The sequence below is a fragment of the Trachypithecus francoisi genome, unplaced genomic scaffold (genome assembly GCF_009764315.1).
Source record: "Trachypithecus francoisi isolate TF-2019V2 unplaced genomic scaffold, Tfra_2.0 Lachesis_group6, whole genome shotgun sequence".
NCBI classification, from domain to species: Eukaryota; Metazoa; Chordata; class Mammalia; order Primates; family Cercopithecidae; genus Trachypithecus; species Trachypithecus francoisi.
Window position 1 is genome coordinate 66973193 of NW_022681471.1, and position 22099 is coordinate 66995291.

The window sequence follows — 22099 nt, forward strand, 5'->3', positions numbered from 1 at the left end:
TCCCACCAACAGTGTAAAAGTGTTCCTATTTCTCCACATCCTCTCCAGCACCTGTTGTTTCCTGACTTTTTAATGATTGCCATTCTAACTTGTGTGAGATGGTATCTCATTGTGGTTTTGATTTGCATTTCTCTGATGGCGAGTGATGATGAGCATTTTTTCATGTGTCTGTTGGCTGTATGAATGTCTTCTTTTGAGAAATGTCTGTTCATACCCTTTGCCCACTTTTTGATGGGGTTGTTTTGTTCTTGTAAATTTGTTTGAGTTATTTGTAGGTTTTGGATATTAGCCCTTTGTCAGAGGAGTAGATTGCAAAAATTTTCTCCCATTCCGTAGGTTGCCTGTTCACTCTGATGGTAGCTACTTTTGCTGTGCAGAAGCTCTTTAGTTTAATAAGATCCCATTTGTCAATTTGGCTTTTGTTGCCGATGCTTTTGGTGTTTTAGACATGAAGTCCTTGCCCATGCCTATGCCCTGAATGGCATAACCTAGGTTTTCTTCTAGGGATTTTATGGTATTAGGTGTAACATTTAAGTCTCTAATCCATCTTGAATTAATTTTCATATAAGGAGTAAGAAAAGGATCCAGTTTCAGTTTTCTACTTATGGCTAGTCAATTTTCCCAGCACCATTTATTAAATAGGGAATCCTTTCCCCATTTCTTGTTTTTCTCAGGTTTGCCAAAGATCAGAGGGCTGTAGATGTGTGGTATTATTTCTGAGGACTCTGTTCCGCTCCGTTGGTCTATATCTCTGTTTTGGTACCAGTACCATGCTGTTTTGGTTACTGTAGCCTTGTAGTATAGTTTGAAGTCAGGTAGCGTGATGCCTCCAGCTTTGTCCTTTTGACTTAGGATTTTCTTGGCAATGTGGGCTCTTTTTTGGTTACATATGAACTTTAAAGCAGTTTTTCCCAATTCTGTGAAGAAACTCATAGGTAGTTTGATGGGCATGGCATTGAGTCTACAAATTACCTTGGGCAGTATGGCCATTTTCACGATATTGATTCTTCCTATTGATGAGCATGGTATGCTCCTCTATTTGTTTGTGTCCTCTTTTATTTCACTGAGCAGTGGTTTGTAGTTCTCCTTGAAGAGGTCCTTCACATCCCTTCTAAATTAGATACCTAGGTATTTTATTATCTTTGAAGCAATTGTGAATGGTCGTTCATTCATGATTTGGCTTTCTGTTTGGCTGTTACTGGTGTATAAGAATGCTTGTGACTTTCGCACATTAATTTTGTATCCTGAGACTTCGCTGAAGTTTCTTATCAGCTTAAGGAGATTTTGGACTGAGATGATGGGGTTTTCTAAATATACAATCATGTCATCTGCAAACAGGGACAATTTGACTTCTTCTTTTCCTAACTGAATACCCTTCATTTCTTCTCTTGCCTGATTGCCCTTGCCAGAATTTTCAACACTATGTTGAATAGGAGTGGTGAGAGAGGGTATCCCTGTCTTGTGCCAGTTTTCAAAGGGAATGCTTCCTGTTTTTGCCCATTCAGTATGATATTGACTGTGGGTTTGTCATAAATAGCTCTTATTATTTTGAGATATGGTCCATCAATACCGAATTTATTGAGCGTTATTAGCATGAAGGGCTGTTGAATTTTGTCAAAGGCCTTTTCTGCATCTATTGAGATAATCATGTGGTTTTTGTCTTTAGTTCTGTTTATATGCTGGATTACGTTTAATGATTTGCATATGTGAATCAGCCTTGCATCCCAGGGATGAAGCCCACTTGATCATGGTGGATAAGCTTTTTGGTGTGCTGCTGGATTTGGTTGGCCAGTATTTTATTGAGGATTTTTGCATCGATGTTCATCAGGGGTATTGGTCTAAAATTCTCTTTTTTTGTTGTGTCTCTGCCAGGCTTTGGTATCAGGATGATGTTGGCCTCATAAAATGAGTTAGGGAGGATTCCCTCTTTTTCTATTGATTGGAATAGTTTCAGAAGGAATGGTACCAGCTCCTCCTTGTACCTCTGATAGAATTCAGCTGTGAATCCATCTGGTCCTGGACGTCTTTTGGTTGGTAGGCTATTAATTATTACTTCAATTTCAGAGCCTGCTATTTGTCTATTCAGGGATTCAGCTTCTTCCTGGTTTAGTCTTGGGAGAGTGTAAGTGTCAAGGAAATTATCCATTTCTTCTAGATTTTCTAGTTGATTTGCATAGAGGTGTTTATAATATTCTCTGTTGGTAGTTTGTATTTCTGTAGGGTCGGTGTTGATATCCCCTTTAACATTTTTGTTGCATCTATTTGATTCTTCTCTCTTTTCTTCTTTATTAGTCTTGCTAGTGGTCAATCAATTTTGTTCATCTTTTCAGAAAACCAACTCCTGGATTCATTGATTTTTGGAGGATTTTTTGTGTCTCCATCTCCTTCAGTTCTGCTCTGATCTTAGTTATTTCTTGCCTTCTGCTAGCTTTTGAATGTGTTTCCTCTTGCTTCTCTAGTTCTTTTAATTGTGATGTTAGCATATCCAGTTTAGATCTTTCCAGCTTTCTCTTGTGGGCATTTAGTGCTATAAATTTCCCTCTACACACTGCTTTAAATGTGTCCCAGAGATTCTGGTATGTTGTATCTTGGTTCTCATTGGTTTCAAAGACCATCTTTATTTCTGCTTTCATTTCGTTATGTACCCAGTAGTCATTCAGGAGCAAGTTATTCAGTTTCCATGTAGATGAGCGGTTTTGATTGAGTTTCCTAGTCCTGAGTTCTAGTTTAATTGCACTGTGGTCTCAGAGATAGTTTGTTATAATTTCTGTTCTTGTACATTTGCTGAAGAGTGCTCTACTTCCAATTATGTGGTCAATTTTGGAATAAGTGTGATGTGGTGCTGAGAAGAAGGTATATTCTGTTCATTTGGGGTGGAGAGTTCTGCAGATGTCTATTACGTGTGCTTGATGCAGAGATAAGTTCATTTCCTGGATATCCTTGTTCACTTTCTGTCTCGTTGATCTGTCTAATGTTGACAGTGGGGTGTTGAAGTCTCTCATTATTATTCTAGGGGAGTCTAAGTCTCTTTGTAATTCTCTGAGGACTTGCTTTATGAATCTCAGTGCTCCTGTATTGGGTGCATATACATTTAGGATAGTTAGCTCTTCCTGTTGAATTGATCCCTTTACCATTATGTAATGGCCTTCATTGTCTCTTTTGATTTTTGATGGTTTGAAGTCTGTTTTATCAGAGACTAGGATTGCAACCGCTGCTGTTTTTGTTCTCCATTTGCTTGGTCGATCTTCCTCCATCCCTTTATTTTGAGCCTATGTATGTCTCTGCATATGAGATGGATCTCCTGAATACAGAAAACTGATGGGTCTTGACTCTTCATCCAGTTTGCCAGTCTGTGTCTTTTAATTAGACCATTTAGTCCATTTACATTTAAGGTTAATATTGTTATGTGTGAACTTGATCCTGCCATTATGATATTAACTGATTATTTTGCTCGTTAGTTGATGCAGTTTCTTCCTGGCATCGATAGTCTTTACATTTTGGCATGGCTGGTACCGGTTGTTCCTTTCCATGTTTAGTGCTTCCTTCAGGGTCTCTTGTAGGGTAGGCCTGGTGGTGACATAATCTCTAAGCATTTGCTTATCTGTAAAGGATTTTATTTCTCCTGCACTTATGAAACTTAGTTTCGCTGGATATGAAATTCTGGGTTGAAAATTCTTTTCTTTAAGAATGTTGAATATTGGCCCCCACTCTCCTTTGGCTTGGAGAATTTCTGCCGAGATATCTGCTGTTAGTCTGATGGGCTTCCCTTTGTGGGTAACCGACCTTTCTCTCTGGCTGCCCTTAAGATTTTTTCCTTCATTTCAACTTTGGTGAATCTGGCAATTATGTGTCTTGGAGTTGCTCTTCTCGAGGAGCATCTCTGTGGCATTTTCTGTATTTCCTGAATTTGAATGTTGGCCTGCCCTAGTAGGTTGGGGAAGTTCTCCTGGATGATATCCTGAAGAGTGTTTTCCAACTTGATTCCATTTTCCCCCTCACTTTCAGGCACCCCAATCAGATGTAGATTTGGTCTTTTTACATAATCCCGTATTTCTTGCAGATTTTGTTCATTTCTTTTTTTTCTTTTTTCTTTAGATTTCTCTTCTCACTTCATGTCATTCATTTGATCCTCAATCGCTGATACTCTTTCTTCCAGTTGATTGAGTCGGTTACTGAAGCTTGTGCATTTGTCACGTATTTCTCGTGTCATGGTTTTCATCTCTGGTAGTTCGTTTGTGGACTTCTCTGCATCAATTATTCTAGTTATCCATTCTTCCACTCTTTTTTCAAGATTTTTAGTTTCTTTGTGCTGGGTACATAATTCCTCCTTTAGCTCTGAGAGGTTTGATGGACTGAAGCCTTCTTCTCTCATCTTGTCAAAGTCATTCTCTGTCCAGCTTTGATCCGTTGCTGCCGATGAGCTGAGTTCCTTTGCAGGGGTAGATGTGCTCTTATTTTTTGAATTTCCAGCTTTTCTGCCCTGCTTTTTCCCCATCTTTGTGGTTTTATCTGCCTCTGGTCTTTGATGATGGTGACGTACTGATGGGGTTTTGGTGTGGGTGTCCTTCCTGTTTGTTAGTTTTCCTTCTAACAGTCAGGACCCTCAGCTGTATGTCTGTTGAAAATTGCTTGAAGTCCACTCCAGACCCTGTTTGCCTGGGTATCAGCAGCAGAGGCTGCAGAAGACTGAATATTGCTGAACAGCGAGTGTACCTGTCTGATTCTTGCTTTGGAAGCTCCTCTCAGGGGTGTACTCCACCATGTGAGGTGTGGGGTGTCGGTCTGCCCCTAATGGGTGATGTCTCCCAGTTAGGCTACTCAGGGGTCAGGGACCCACTTGAGCAGGCAGTCTGTCCTTTCTCAGATGTCAGCCTCCATGTTGGGAGATCCACTGCTCTCTTCAAAACTTTCAGACAGAGTTGTTTGCATCTGCAGAGGTTTCTGCTGCCTTGTTTTTGTTTAGCTGTGCCCTGTCCCCAGAGGTGGGGTCTACAGAGACAGGCAGGCCTCCTTGAGCTGCTGTGAGTTCCACCCAGTTCAAGCTTCCCAGTGGCTTTGTTTACTTATTTAAGCCTCAGCAATGGCGGGTGCCCCTCCCCCAGCCTCGCTGCTGCCTTGATGTTAGATTGCAGACTGCTGTGCTAGCAATGAGGGAGGCTCCGTGGGCGGGCATGGGACCCTCCCGGCCAGGTGTGGGACATAATCTCCTGGTGTGTCCGTTTGCTAAGACCCTTGGTAGAGTGCAGTATTGGGGTGGGAGTTAGTGGATTTTCCAGGTGTTGTGTGTCTCAGTTCCCCAGCTAGGAAAAGGGATTCCTTTCCCCCTTGCACTTCCCAGGTGAGGCGATGCCTCGCCCTGCTTCAGCTCTCACTGGTCAGGCTGCAGCAGCTGACCAGCACCAGTTGTCTGGCACTCCCTAGTGAGATGAACCCAGTACCTCAGTTGAAAATGCAGAAATCACCTGTCTTCTTTGTCACTCACGCTGGGAGCTGGAGTCTGGAGCTTTTCCTATTTGGCATCTTGCTCCGTCCCTCCCCAGATTCAGTTTTCTACTTATGACTAGCCAATTTTCCCAGCACCATTTATTAAATAGGGAATCCTTTCCCCATTTCTTGTTTTTGTCAGATTTGTCAAAGATCAGATGGCCGTAGATGTGTGGTATTATTTCTGAGGGCTCTGTTCTATTCCATTGGTCTATATCTCTGTTTTCATAGCAGTACCATACTGTTTTCGTTACTGTAGCCTTGTAGTATAGTTTGAAGTGAGGTAGTGTGATGCCTCCAGCTTTGTTCTTCTGGCTTAGGATTGTCTTGGCAATGTGAGTTCTCTTTTGGTTTGATATGAACTTTAAAGCATTTTTTTCCAATTCTGTGAAGAATGTCATTGATAGCTTAAAAAGGATGGCATTGAATCCATACATTACCTTGGGCAGTATGGCCATTCTCACAATATTGATTCTTCCTATCCATGAGCATGGTATATTCTTCTGTTTGTTTCTGTCCTCTTTTATTTCACTGAGCAGTGGTTTGTAGTTCTCCTTGAAGAGGTCCTTCACATCCCATGTAAGTTATATTTCTAGATATTTTATTCTCTTTGAAGCAATTGTGAATGGGAGTTCATTCATGAATTGGCTCTCTGTTTGTCTGTTTCTGGTGTATAAGAATGCTTGTGATTTTCGAACAATGATTTTGTATCCTGAGACTTCGCTGAAGTTTCCTATCAGCTTAAGGAGATTTTGGGCTGAGACGATGTGGTTTTCTAAATATACAGTCATGTCATCTACAAACAGGGACAACTTGAATTCTTCTTTTCCTAATTGAATACCGTTTACTTCTTTCTCTTGCCTGATTGCCCTAGCCAGAACTTCCAACACTATGTTGAATAGGAAGTGGAGAGAGAGGGCATCCTTTTACTGTGCCAGTTTTCAAAGGGAATGCCTCCAGTTTTTGCCCATTTAGTATTATATTCGTTGTGGATTTGTCATAAATAGCTCTTGTTATTTTAAGATGGGTTCCATCAATACCGAGTATATGGAGAGTTTTTATCATGAAGGGCTGTTGAATTTTGTCAAAGGCCTTTTCTGAATTTGTTGAGATAATCATGTGGTTTTTGACTTTAGTTCTGTTTATATACTGGATTACGTTTATTGGTTTGCGTGTGTTGAATGAGCCTTGCATCCCAGGGATGAAGCCCACTGATCATGGTGGATAAGTTTTTTGTTGTGCTGCTGGATTCGGTCTACCAGTATTTTATTGAGGATTTTGGCATCGATGTTCATCTGGGATATGGGTCTAAAATACTCTTTTTTCCTTGTGTCTCTGCCAGTTTGGTATCAAGGTGATGTTGGCCTCATAAAATGAGTTAGGGAGGATTCCCTCTTTTTCTATTGATTGAAATAGTTTCAGAAGTAATGGTACCAACTCCTCCTTGTACCTCTGGTGGAATTGGCTCTGAATCCGTCTGGTCCTGGACTTTTTTTCTCTGGTAGGCTATTAATTATTGCCTCAATTTCAGAGACTGCTCTTGTTCTATTCAGGGATTCAACTTCTTCCTGGTTAATCTTGGGAGAGTGTAAGTGTCCAGGAATTTATCCATTTCTTCTAGGTTTTCTAGTTTATTTTCATAAAAGTGTTTATAGTATTCTCTGATGGTAGTTTGTATTTCTGTGGGGTCAGTGGTGATATTCCCATTATCATATTTTGTTGCATCTATTTTATTCTTCTCTCTTTTCTTCTTTACTAGTCTTGCTAGCAGTCTATCAATTTTGTTGATCTTTTCAAAAATCGAGCTCCTGGATTCATTGATTTTTGGAGGACTTTTTGTGTCTCCATCTCCTTCAGTTCTTCTCTGATCTTAGTTATTTCTTGCCTTCTGCTAGCTTTTGAATGTGTTTGGTCTTCTTTCTCTAGTTCTTTTAATTGTGATGTTAGAGTGTCAATTTTAGATCTTTCCTGCTTTGTCTTGTGAGCATTTAGTGCTAAAATTTCCCTCTATAGACTGCTTTAAAAGTGTCCCAGAGATTCTGCTATGTTGTATCTTTGTTCTCATTGGTTTCAAAGAACATCTTTATTTCTGCTTTCATTTCGTTCTGTACCCAGTAGTCATTCAGGAGCAGGTTGTTCAGTTTCCATGTAGTTGAGCCATTTTGGTTGAGTTTCTTGGTCCTCAGTTCTAGTTTGATTGCATTGTGGTCAGAGAGACAGTTTGCTATAATTTCTGTTCTTTTCCATTTGCTGAAGAGTGCTTTACTTCAACTATGTGGACAATTTTGGAATAAGTGCGATGTGGTGCTGAGAAGAATGTATAGTCTGTTGATTTGGGATGAAGAGCTCTGTATATGTCTATTAGATCCGCTTGATGCAGAGTTGAGTTCAAATCCTGAATATCCTTGTTAACTTTCTGTCTCATTGATCTCTCTAATGTTGACAGTGGGGTATTAAAGTCTCCCGTTATTATTGTAGGGGAGTCTAAGTCTCTTTGTAATTCTCTGAGGGCTTGCTTTATGAATCTGGGTGCTCCTGTGTTGGGTGCATATATATTTAGGATAGTTAGCTCTCCTTGTTGAATTGATCCCTTACCATTATGTAATGGCCTTCTTTATCTCTTTTGATCTTTGATGGTTAAAGTCTGTTTTATCAGAGACTAGGATTGCAACCCCTGCTTTTTTTTTTGTTTTCCATTTGCTTGGTAGATCTTCCTCCATCCCTTTATTTTGAGCGTATGTGTGTCTCTGTGTGTTAGATGGGTCTCCTGAATACAGCATACTGATGGGTCTTGATTCTTCATCCAATTTGCCAGTCTGTGTCTTTTAATTGGACCATTTAGCCAATTTTCTTTTAAGGGTAATATTGTTATGTGTGAACTTGATCCTGTCATTATGATATTAGCTGTTTATTTTGCTCGTTAGTTGATGCAGTTTCTTCCTAGCATCGATGGTCTTTATATTTTGGTATGTTGTTGCAATGAGTGGTGTCAGTTGTTCCTTTCCATGTTTAGTGCTTCCTTCAGGATCTCTTGTAGGGCATGTCTGCTGGTGATAAAATCTGTAAGCGCTTGCTTGTCTGTAAGGAATTTCATTTCTCCTTCACTTATGAAGGTTGGTTTGACTGGATATGAAATTCTGGGTTGAAAATTCTTTTCTTTAAGAATGCTAAATATTGACCCCCACTCTCTTCAGGCTCGTGGAATTTCTGCCAAGAGATCCACTGTTAATCTGATGGGCTTCCCTTTTCGTGTAACCTGACCTTTCTCTCTGGCTGCCCTTAACATTTTTTCCTTCATTTCAACTTTGGTGAATCTGACAATTATTGTCTTGGAGTTACTCTTCTCAAGGAGTATCTCTGTGGCATTCTCTGTATTTCCTGAATTTGAATGTTGGCCCACCTTGCTAGGATGGGGAAGTTCTCCTGGATAATATCCTGCAGAGTGCTTTCCAACTTGGTTCCATTCTCCTCGTCACTTTCAGACACAGCAATCAGATGTGCATTTGGTCTTTCACATAATCCCATACTTCTTAGAGGCTTTGTTCATTTCTTTTTACTGTTTTTTTTTTTTTTTTTTTTTTTTGTAAACTTCTCTTCTTGCTTCATTTCATTCATTTGATCTTCAATTGCTGATACTCTCTTCTAGTTGATTGAGTCAGTTACTGAAGCTCGTACACTTGTCATGTAGTTCTGGTTTCATGGTTTTCATCCATATCGGTTCGTTTATGGACTTCTCTGCATTGGTTATTCTAGTTATTCATTCTTTCATTCTTTTTTCAAGGTTCTTAATTTCTTTGTGGTGAGTACGTAGTTCCTCTTTTATCTCTGAGATGTTTGATCGACCGAAGCCTTCTTCTCTCAGCTCATCAAAGTCATCCTCTTTCCAGCTTTGTTCCATTGCTGGCGATGAGCTGCATTCCTTTGGAGGGGGAGATGTGCTGTGATTTTTTGAATTTCCAGCTTTTCTGCACTACTTTTCCCCCATCTTTGTGGTTTTATCTGTCTTTGGTCTCTGATGATGGTGACGTACTGATGGGGTTTTCATGTGGGTGTCCTTTCTGTTTGTTAGTTTTCCTTCTAACAGTCAGGAGCCTCAGCTGCAGGTCTTGGAGTTTGCTTGAGGGCCACTCCAGAGAGGTTGCAGAAGATAGAATATTGCTGAACAAGAAGTGTTTCTGTCTGATTCTTGCTCTGGAAGCTTCTTCTCAGAAGTGTACCCAGCTGTGTGAGGTGTGAGGTGTCAGTCTGCACCTAGTGGGGGATGTCTCCCAGTTAGGCTACTCAGGGTTCAGGGACCCACTTGAGCAGGCAGTCTGTCCATTCTCAGATCTCAACCTCTGTGCTGGGAGAATCACTGCTCTCTTCAAATCTGTCTGACAGGGACATTTGCATCTGCAGGGGTTTCTGCTGCTTTTTGTTTAGCTATGCCCTGGCCCCAGAGGTGGAGTCTGTAGAAGCAGGCAGGCCTCCTTGATCTGCGGTGGGCTCCACCCAGTTCGAGCTTCCTGTTGGCTTTGTTTACCTACTTAAGCCTCTGCAATGGTGGGCACCCCTCCCCCAGGTTCACTGCCACCTTCCAGTTAGATCTCAGACTACTGTGCTAGGAATGAGGGAGGCTTTGTGGGTGTGGGACCCTCCAGGCCAGGTGTGGGATATAATCTCCTGGTGTGCCATTTGCTAAGACCCTTGGTAAAGTGCAGTATTATGGTAGGAGTTACCCGATTTTCCAGGTGTTGTGTGTTTCAGTTTCCCTTGGCTAGGAAAAGGAATTCCCTTCTCCCTTGTGCTTCCCAGCTGAGGTGATGCCTTGTCCTGCTTCAGCTCTCACTGGCTTGGCTGCACCCACTGATCAGCACTGACTGTCTGACATGTCCCAGTGAGATGAACCCGATACCTCAGTTGATAATGCAGAAATCACCCATCTTCTCTGTCATTCATGCTGGGAGTTGGAGGCTGGAGCTGTTCCTATTCAGCCATCTTGGGCACCCCCTGGGCTTCTTTTTCCCTGAACTATTACTTTTAAATTTCACTGAAATGGTAGCATTATCTAGAGACATCCTTAACCTAGGCTCTTTTCTAGAGGGTGCACTATCTTGGATGCACCAAACAAAAAGATCTACAATTTCCATGACCTTGTATGGAGATTTAATTGAAAAAGAAGACTGGGAAGGATATGAACATGACAACTCTATCTTAGAAAACCATGGATAGGGGATTCTATAGCCAGAGGCCTATTCTGGTTTGCTAGTATTCCTCTCCTTGAAAGATTAGTACTTAGTATTTCTATTATGATGCAATGAGGGTAGAAGGCAACAATGGGAGCCACAGAAGCAGAACAATTCATAGGCTCTTTAGCCTCAGTAGTAGTACAAAATAGACAGACCCTAGATGTCCTTATGACTGAAGTAGGGATACCTGTGCACATTTAAATAAAACATACTGCTTCTGGATCAACGCCTCTAGTCAAGTTGAAGAGAACCTACAGGTGCTTAAAGACCAAGTTAACAGGTTAAGAGAAAATGTGGGCTCCAGTTCCAGGTGGCCAGTATCCCTCCTTAATAAATTCCAGCCTTCTTTATGAAGATGGTTAGCTCCTTTATTAGGCTCCTGTTTGCTCATGTGTTTTGTGCTAATATTTGGAACTTGTATACTCAATACTATAACACAAATTGTTTTCTCTCACCTAGAAGCTATTAAACTCTAAGTGGTGTTGCACATGGAATCACATATAGACCTGTCTTTTTTCCAAGGACCCTTAGATTGACCCTCAGGAGGAGCCCTAGCTGCTGTTCCTGACACAACATCCCTCTCCAGAAAAGAAGCAGTCAGAAGAGTTGTTGTGCAACACTCACGCCCGGCCAACAGCAATTAGTATTTCCACTCTAGGGGGATGGGAATGATATAGAAGATAGAAAGAAATTATTTAGTCAGATAGTGAGGGCAAATAGTCCTTGGCAGAGTTTCCCTTCTCTCAAAAAGTGCACCAAGAAATAGGTTTTTTTTCTAACAAAGAGCAGCCTGAAAGTGTGAGCTGCAAACATAGTTAAGAAAGCTGAAAGCTTGCATGGGAGAATGCCAGCAGCTGCACCAATAGAAAATGGCTACTTGAAGACCAGACATGTTCACCATGGAAGCTCCATCTTTCTATTTTTGTTAGCATGTGTACAGTTTGAAAGAAGTAGGCAACATGGAGAGAACTGACCTGCATAATAATATATTTGGTTGAGGGCTTCCAGAGATTTGCACCCTATGTAGATGGCACACCTGGTCCTAACCAGTTTGTTGTACCCTATGTAGATCAGACACTGCCTCCCCACTAGCTCATCTATAAAAATGCCTGAATTCACAACACATTGGCAACAGATTTTTCTGGGATCCCCCTCTGTAGCAGAGAGCTACTATCTTTTCTATTTTTTTCCTATAAAATTTCTGCTCTTATTCTCACTCTTTGTATGTCTACATTCTTGATTTTCATGGCCATGAGATAATGAACTTCAGGTGTCATGCCAGACAACGAGGCTGCTTCATCAGTACCATCCAGGAAACATAAGCTCACCAGATGCACTAAATAACGCACCAGGCATCAATCCTGGAGACAGAGCTATATGACCTTTCAGACATAGAATTCAAAACAGCAGTATTGAAGAAACTCAAAGAAATTCAAGATAACACAGAAAAGAAATTCAGAATTCTATCAGATTAACAAAAAGATTTTACAAATTAAAAACAATCAAGTAGAGATTCTAAAATTGAAAAAATTCAATTGACATACTGAAAAATACATCAGTCTTTTAGTAGAAAATGTTTCAAGCAGAGGAAATAATTAGTGAACTTGAAGACAGACTATTTAAAAATACACAGAGGAGCAAAAGAATTTAAAAAATGAAGCATGATCTAGAAAATAACTTCAAAATGGCAAATCTGTTATTAACATTAAAGAAATCATAGAAAAAGATAGGAATAGAAAGTTTATTCAAAGGGATAATAACAGAGAAGTTCCAAAATCTAGAGATGGATATCAATATCCAAGTACAACAGGGGTATATAACAGCAAGCACCTTTAATCCCCCAAAAAAATTCTATCTCAGAAAATTTAATAATCAAACACCAAAAGGTTAAGGATTAAAAAAAGATCCTAGAAGCAGCAAGAGAAAAGAAACAAATAAGATACAATGAAACTCTAGTATGTCTGGTACCGACTCTTCACTGGAAACATCACAGACTAGAAGAGATGGGCATTACATATTAAAGTGCTGAAGGAAAAAACTTTTACCCTAGAATAGTACATTCAGTAAAATTATTCTTCAAACAAAGAGCAGAAATAAAGACTCCCTTCGACAAACAAACACCAAGGGATTTCATCAACACCAGACCTGTCCTACAAAAAATGTTAAAGGAAGTAGTTCAATCAGAAAGAAAACTATGCAAAAATTAATAAGAAATCACCTAACCATACAAAACTCACTGATTATAGTAAGTACACAGAAAAACCCAGAATATTATAACAGTGTTAAGCTGTGGTATGTAAACAACTGTTATTCTGCATAGAAAATAATGAACTAGTAAAAATAATAACTAAAACAATATTTCAAGATACCAACAGGGCAAAAATATATAAGTAGAAATGCGAAATAGTTAAGAAGCAAGGGGACTAAATTAAAGCATAGCATTATTAGTAGGTTTCTTTTTGCTTTTTGTTGTTTGGTGTACGTAAAATGTGTTAAGTTGCTTTCAGCTTAAAACACTGGGTTATAATTTGCAACACTCATGGTAACCTAAAACAAAAAAATATACAATAGATGCACAAAAAATAAAAAAAAACCAAGAAACTAAATTACATCCCCAGAGAAAATTATCTTCCCTAAAATAGACAGAAGGAAATTAAAAAAGAAGAGAACACCACAAAACAACAACAACAACAAAAAAGAATGTCAAATTTCAGGAGTAAGTATTTACTTATCAATACAATTATTGAATGTAAATGAACTAAACACTACAATCAAAAGACATAGAGTGACTGAATGGATGAAAAAACAAGACCCATTGACGCCTTGCCTAAAGGAAACACATTTCACATATAAAGACACACATAGACTAAAAATAAATGGATGTGAAAATATATTCCATGAAGATAGACAACAAAAAAGAGCAGAAGTAGCTATACTTCTATCAGACAAAATAGAATCCAGACAAAAATGTCAATAATAGACCAAAAAAAGTTACTATGTAATGATAAGGAGTGGTGGAGGGGCCAAGATGGCCAAATAGAAGCAGCTCTGGTCTGCAGCTCCCAGTGAGAACAACGCAGAAAGTGGGTGATTCTGCATTTCCAATTGAGGTACCCAGTTCATCTCATTGGGACTGGTTAGGCAGTGGGTACAATCCATGGAGAGTGAGCAGAAGCAGGGTGGAGCATCACTTCACCCAGGATGGCATGGAGTGAGGGGATCTCCCTCCCCCAGCCAAAGGAAGTGATGAGGGACTGTGCTACCCATCCTGAGCACTACACTTTCCCCATGGTTTTTGCAATCTGCAGGTCAGATTCCCTTGTGAGCCTACACCACTAGGGCCCTGGGTTTCAAGCACAAAACTGGGGAGCTGTTTGGGCAGGCACCAAGCATCAGGGTTCTTTCTTTTCTTTTCTTTTCTTTTTTTTTTTTTTTAAGAAGTAAGCCTTTATTTCCTGTTTTGCAAATAAAGCTGGCTAAGTTGGTTGCTTTTTGGTGATTAGTCAAAGAGACCAAATCCCATATCCGCATCTGACTCCTCCGACTCTCCTTGGCTTCTGCCTTAGCTGGGGCAGCAGCAGCAGCAGCAGGAGCAGCCATGGTGGCAGCAGCCACAGGGGCAGCAGCCACAAAGGCAGATGGATCAGCCAAGAAAGCCTAATCTTTTCAGCAAGTGGGAAGAAGTAATCCGTCTCCACAGACAAGGCCAGGACTCGTTTGTACCCATTGATGATAGAATGGGGTACTGATGCAATAGTTGCGTAGCCAATCTGCAGACAGACACTGGCAACATTGCGGACACCCTCCAGGAAGGAAGAATGCAGAGTTTCCTCTGATGTCAAGCGCTTCAGAATTGTAGATGCTGCCATTGTTGAACACCTGCTGGATGACCAGCCCAAAGGAGAAGGGGGAGATGTTGAGCATGTTCAGCAACGTGGCTTCACTGGCTCCCACTTTGTCTCCAGTCTTGATCAGCTGCACATCACTCAGGATTTCAATGGTGCTCGTAGAGATTTTAGTGGTGATACCTAAAGCTTGGAAAAAGGAGGTCTTCTCGGGCCCAAGTCCAGTGTTCTGGGCTGGCACAGTGACTTCATATGGGGCAATGGCACCAGCACGGGCAGCAGCTGGCACCTTATTGGCCAGCAACATGTACCTGATCTCAGTGAGGTCCTCCTTGGTGAACACAAAGCCCACATTCCCCCCAATATGAGTTTCTCCAGCAGTTTCTCCAGAGTTGGGTTGTTTTCCAGGTGCCCTCAGATGACCTTGCTCATCATGGTGTTCTTGCCCATCAGCACCATGACCTTCCCGCGAAGGGACATGCGGATCTGCTGCATCTGCTTGGAGCCCACATTGTCTGCCCCCACGATGAAACATTTCGGATAATCATCCAATAATTGGATGATCTTAAGGAAGTAGTTGGACTTCCAGGTCGCCTGTCTTCCCGGCATCACGGCGGTGCGTCAGGGATTGCCACGCAGGGTTTAAAGACAATGTCACTTCCAACGAGGATGCCTGGCAAGAGCATCAGGGTTCTTTTATACTCCAACAGCACCTTGAACTCCAGAGAGCCAGGAAAACCATCCACTCACCTGTAAAGTGGGCTGAAGCCAGTGAGCCAAGCGGTCCTGCTCAGCAAATTCCACTCCCACAGAGCCCAGCAAGCTAAGAACCAGTGGTTTGAAATTCTTACTGCCAGCACAGCAGTCTGGAGTCGATCTGAGACACTGAAACTTGGCGGGGGGAGAGGTGACTGTCATTACTGAGGCTTTAGTAAGCAGTTTTCCCCTGATGGTGCAAAGGAGACTGGGAGGTTTGGACTGGGTGGAATTCACCACTGCATGGAAAATCAGCTGTAGTGAGACTGCTTCTCTAGATTCCTCCTCATTGGGCGGGGCATCTCTGCAGGAAACACAGCAACACCAGCCAGCGGCTTACAAATAAAACTCTCATCTTCCTGTGACAGAGTACTTGGGAGGAAAGGTGGCTGCAGTCACAGATTCAGAGAGCCTAATCTTTTCTGCCTGCCAGCAATAAAGAGAGCAGCTGATCCTGAAAAGGGGAATTCTCCCAGCACAGCACATCAGCTCTATTAAGGGACAGACTCCTTCTCAAGTGGGTTTCTGAACCTCATGTCTCCTGACTTGGAAATACCTCTCAACAGGGGTTGACAGACACCTCATACAGGAGAGCTCCAGCTGGCATCAGGACAGTGCCCCTCTAGGAAGAAGCTTCCAGAGGAAGGAGCAGGCAGCAATCTTTGTTGTTCTGTAGCCTCCGCTGGTGATACCCAGTGAACAGGGTCTGGAGTAAACCTCCAGCAAATTGCAGCAGACATGCAGAAGAGAGGTCTGACTGTTAGAAGAAAAACTAACAAACAGAAAGCAACAGCAACATCAACAAAAAGACTACCCAGAAAAAACCATCCAAGGGTAGTAAGACTCAAAGATCAAAGATAAATAAATCCAAGAAGATGAGAAAACAAAAACAAAAACAAAAACAAAAAAACAAAGGAAAAAAGCTGAACATTCCAAAAGCCAGAATGCTTCTTCTCCTCCGAAGGATCACAACACCTCTTCAGCAAGGGTGCAAAACTGGATGGATAATGAGATTGATGAATTGACAGAAGTAGGCTTCTGAAGGTGGGAATAACAAAATACTCTGAACTAAATGAGCATGTTCTAACCCAATGCAAGAAAGCTAAGAACCTTGATAAAAGGTTACAGGAACTGCTAATTAGAATAACCAGTTTAGAAGGGAACATAAATAACGTGATGGAGCTCAAAAACGCAGCATGAGAACATTGTGAAGCATACACAAGTATAAACAGGCAAATTGAGCAAGTGGAAGAAATAACTTCAGAGATTGATGTCTACCTTGCTGAAATAAGGCATGCAGACAAGATTAGAGAGAGAGAGAAAAAAGGAATGAACAAAGCCTACAAGAAATAGGGGACTATGTGAAAACACCAAACCTACAACTGATTGGTGTACCTTAAAGTAACGGGGAGAATGGAACCAAGCTGTATAACACACGTCAGGATATTATACAAGAGAACTTCCCCAACCTAGCAAGACAGGCCAAAATTCAAATTCAGAAAATATACAGAACACCACTAAGATACTCCACAAGAATATCAACCCACGACATATAATCATCAGATTCTCCAAGAATGAAATGAAGAAAAACATGTTAAGGGCAGCCAGAGAGAAAGGTCAGGTCACCTACAAAGAAAAGACCATCAGAATAAGAGCGTATCTCTTAGCAGAAATCCGATAAGCCAGAAGATAGTGGGGGACAAATATCCAACATTCTTAAAAAAAGAATTTTCAACCCAGAACTTCATATTTAGCTAAATTAAGTTTTGTAAGCAAAGAAAAAAATAAAATCCTTTGCAGAAAATCTTCTCTAGATTTCTCCTCACTGGGCAGGGCATCTCTGCAGGAAATACAGCCAGGGGCTTACAGATAAAACAAAATATCTTCCTGTATGACTGCAAGACTTCTGTAGCTATCTCCTTAAACACTCTTTGAATTGAGAATTACTCATCGATTCATTGAGCAGTTAGTCATCCACATTCTCATTGTGGAGATGCACGATGAGTTGTATGTTATCCTCAGAAGTGCCAGTTTCATATTGAGACAGTAGGAAATGTAAATCTTTCTCCAGTGTGTTCATATGATTCACTTATCTTCATTATCTGGACTATTAATGATCCAGGAGTCTATTCACTACGATTTTATTGGAAAGTGATCTCTTCCTTTTACTGAATTACTGCTTTTGATGCAATTAAACAATATTTTATTGTAAAAAAAAAAAAAAAAACTCTAATCTTCCTGGACAGAGCACCTGAGAGAAAAGTGGCTGCAGTCACAGCTTCAGTGACAGCTAAAAGATTTTGCTACCACCAGGCCTGCCCTGCAATAGAACCTGAAGGAAGCACTAAATATGGAAAGAGAAAACCGGTACCAGTCACTGCAAAAACACACCAAAATATCAAAACCGATGACACTGTGAAGAAACTACAACAAATAATGTGCAAAATAACCAGCTAGCATCATAATGACCGTATCAAATTCACACATACCAATATTAACCTTAAATGTAAATAGGTTAAAGGTCCCAATTAAAAGGCACAGACTGGCAAATTGGATAAAGAATCTAAACCCATTAGTGTCCTGTATTCGGGAGACCCATCACATGCGCAAAGACACAAAATAAAGGGATGGAGGAATATTTATGAAGCAAATGGAAAGCAAAAAGCAGAGGTTGCAATCCTAGTCTCTGATGAAACAGACTTTAAACAAACAAAGATCAAAAAAGACAAACTAGATAATTACATAATGGTAAAGGGATCAACACAACAAGAAGAGCTAGCAATCCTAAATATATACGCACCCAGCATTGGAGAACCCAGATTCATGTAGTTCTTAGAGAACTACGAAGAGAATTATACTTCCACCAATAATAGTGGAAGACTTTAACACCCCACTGTCAATGTTAGATAGATCAACGGGAAAGAAAATTAACAAGAATATTCAGAACTTAAACTCAACTCTGGATCAAGAGGACATAATAGACATCTACAGAACTCTCCACCCCAAACCAACAGAATGTACATTCTTCTAAGTGTTATGTGGCACTTATTCTAAATTGACCAAATAATTGAAGGTAAAACACTCCTCAGCAAATGCAAGAGAACTGAAATCATAACAAAGAGTCCCTCAACCACAGTGCAATCAAACTCACTCAAAACTGCACAACAACATGGAAACTGAACAACCTACTCCTGAATGACTCCAGTGTAAATAGCGAAATTAAGGCAGAAATCAAGAAGTTATTTGAAATCAATGAGAACAAAAAGACAACATACCAGAATCATTGAGACACTGCTAAAGTAGTGTTAAGAGTAAAATTTATAGCAATAAATGCCCACATCAGAAAACTGGAAAGATCTCAAAACAGCCAGGCATGGTGGCTCACACCTGTAATCCCAGTACTTTGGGAGGCTGAGGTGGATGGATCACGAGGTCAGGAGTTTAAGACCAGCCTGGCCAACATGGTGAAACCATGTCTCTACTAAAAATACAAAAAAATACAAAAAAAAGAGAAAAAAATAAAAGAGCAGGGCATAGTGGTGTGCACTTGTAATCCCAGCTACTCAGGAGTCTGAGGCAGGATAATCACTTGAACTCAGGAGGTGGAGATTGCAGTGAGCCGAGATCATGCCATTGCACTCCAACCTGGGTGACAGAGCAAGACTCTATCTCGAGAAAAAAAAAAATCTCAAATTGACACCCTAACATCACAATTGAAAAAACTAAAGAGGCCTGGCAAGGTGGCTCACGCCTCTAATCCCAGCACTTTTCGAGTCTGAGGCGGGTGGATCACCGGAAGTCAGGAGTTAGAGACAAGCCTGGCCAACACAGTGAAACCCAATCTCAACTAATAATACAAAAAAATTAGCCAGGCGTGGTGGTGCACACCTGCAATCCCAACTACCCAGGAGGATGAGGCAGAAGAATCCCTTGAAACCGGGAGGTGAAGGTAGCAGTAAGCTAAGATTGTGCCATTGCACTCCAGTCTGGGTGACAAGAGTGAAACTGTCAAAATAAAAAAAATAAAAAAAAACAAGGAACTAAACAAGCAAGAACAAACAACTTCAAATACCATATTGAATAGGAGTAGTGAGAGAGGGCATCCTTGTCTTGTGCCGATTTTCAAAGAAAATGCCTCCAGTTTTTGTCCATTCACTATGATATTGGCTGTGGGTTTGTCATAAATAGTTTTTTTATTATTTTGAGATACCTTCCATCAATACCTAGTTTGTTGAGAGTTTTTAGTATAAAGAGTGTTGAATTTTGTCTAAGGCCTTTTCTGCATCTATTGAGATAATCATGTGGTTTTTGTCATTGGTTCTATTTATGTGATGGATTAGGTTTACTGACTTGCATATTTTGAATCAGTCTTGCATCCCAGAGGCCTCAGAAATAATGTCACACATCCACAACCATCTGATCATTGACAAACCTGAAAAAAAGCAAGCAATGGGGAAATCATTCTCTATTTAATGAATAATACTGGAAAAACTGGCTAGCAGTATGCAGAAATCTGAAACTTGACCCCTTCCTTACACCTTATAAAAAATTAACTCAAGATGGGTTAAAGACTTAAATGTAAACCCCAGGACCATAAAATCCCTAGAAGAAAACCTAGGCAATACCAGTCAGGACATAGACATGGTCAAAGACTTTATGACTAAAACACCAAAATCTATGGCAACAAAAGCCAAAATTGACAAATGGAATCTAATTAAACTGAAGAGCTTCTGCACCGCAAAAAAACAAACAACAACAACAACAACAAAACTATCATCAGAGTGAACAGGCAACCTACAGAATAGGAGAAAATTTTTGCAATCTATCAATCTGACAAAGGTCTAATATCCAGAATGGGCAATAAACTTAAACATATTTATAAGAAAAAAACAAACAACCTCATCAAAAATGAGCAAGGATATGAACAGATGTTTCTGTAAAGAAGACGTTTACATGGCCAATGAACATATAAAAAAAGCTCAACATCATTGATCATCACATAAATGCACATCAAAACCACAATGATTATCTCAATAAAAAACTACAATGAGATGCCATCTCATGCCAGTTAGAGTGGCAATTATTAAAAAGTCAGGAAACAATAGATGCTTGCGAAGCTGTGTCGAAATAGGAACACTTTTACACTATTGGTGGGACTGCAAATTAGTTCAACCATTGCAGAAGACATTGTGCTGATTCCTCAAGGATCTAGAACCAGAAACACAATTTGGCTGAGCAATTCCATTACTGGGTATATACCCAAAGGAATTAAATCATTCTACTATAAAGACACATGTACATGAATGTTTCATGCAGCACTATTTACAATACCAAAGATATGGAGGCAACCCAAATACTCATCAATGATAGACTGGATAAAGAGTATGTGGTACACATACGCCATGAAATACTATGCAGGCATAAAGAAGAATGAAATAATGTTCTTTGCAGGGACATGGATGAAGCTGGAAGGCAACATCCTCAACAAACTAACATAGGAACAGGAAATCAAGCACAGCATGTGCTCACTCATAAGTAGAAGTTGAACATTGACAATACATGGACACAGAGAGGGGAACAGCCCACACCAGGGCCTGTACGGGAGTGAGGTTGAGGGGAGGGAACTTAGAGGATTGGTCAATAGTTTCAGCAAACCACCACGGCACATGTATACCTATGTAACAAACCTACACATTCTGCACATGTATCCCACTTTTTTTAAAAAAAATAAAATGAAGACGTGTGGCCAACAACATATGAAAAAAATCTCATCATTGGAGTCACTTCCAAGATGGCGAATAGGAACAGCTCTGGTCTACAGCTCCCAGTAAGATCAATGAAGAAGATGGGTGAATTCTGCATTTCCAACTGAGGTACCTGGTTCATGACATTGGGACTGGTTGGACAGTGGGTGCAATCCACAGAGGGTGAGATGAAGCAGGGCAACGTGTCACCTCACCAGGGAAGTGCAGGTGGTCAGGGGATTTCCCATTCCAAGCCAAGGAAAGCCTTGAGTGACTGTACCTGGAGACACAGTACACTCCTGTCCAAATACTGTGCTTTTCCCATGGTCTTTGCAACTGGTAGATTAGGAGATACCCTGCCATGCCTGGCTCAGGAGGTCTCACACCCTCAAAGCCTTCCTCACTGCTAGTGCAGCAGTCTGAGATTGACCTGGGACACTGGAGCTTGGTGAGGGGAGGGATGTCAGCCATTGCTGAGGCTTGAGTAGGCAGTTCTATTCTCACAATGCAAAAAAAAAAAAAATGTGGCAGGGAAGCTCTAACTGGCCAGAGCCCACTACAGCTCAGCAAGGCCTACTGCCTCTCTAGATTCCACCTCTGGGGGCAGGGCATATCTGAACAAAAGGCAGCAAACAGCTTCTGCAGACATAACCATCCCTGTCTGACAGCTCTGAAGAGAGCAGTGGTTCTCCAAGCACGGTGTTCAAGCTCTGATAATGGACAGACTGCCTCCTCAAGTGGGTACCTGACCCCAGTGTAGCCTGACAGGGAGACACTTCCCAGTAGGGGCTGAGAGACACCTCATACAGGTGAATGCCTCTCTGGGACAAAGCTACCAGAGGAAGGGTTAGGCAGCAATATTCGCTGTTCTGCAGCCTCTCCTGGTGACACCCAGGCAAACAGGGTCTGGAGTGGACCTCCAGCAAACTCCAACAGACCTGCAGCTGAGAGGCCTATCTGTTAGAAGGAAAACTAACAAACAGGAATAGCATCAACATCAACAACAACAACAACAAAAACATCCACACGAAAACCCCATCCA

The 22099-nt window shown here is 41.0% G+C and overlaps 1 pseudogene; it reads right to left on the reverse strand.

Annotated features, from left to right (window-relative positions):
- Positions 1–14215: 14215 nt before the first annotated feature.
- Positions 14216–15201, reverse strand: LOC117077727 (annotated as a pseudogene).
- Positions 15202–22099: the final 6898 nt, after the last annotated feature.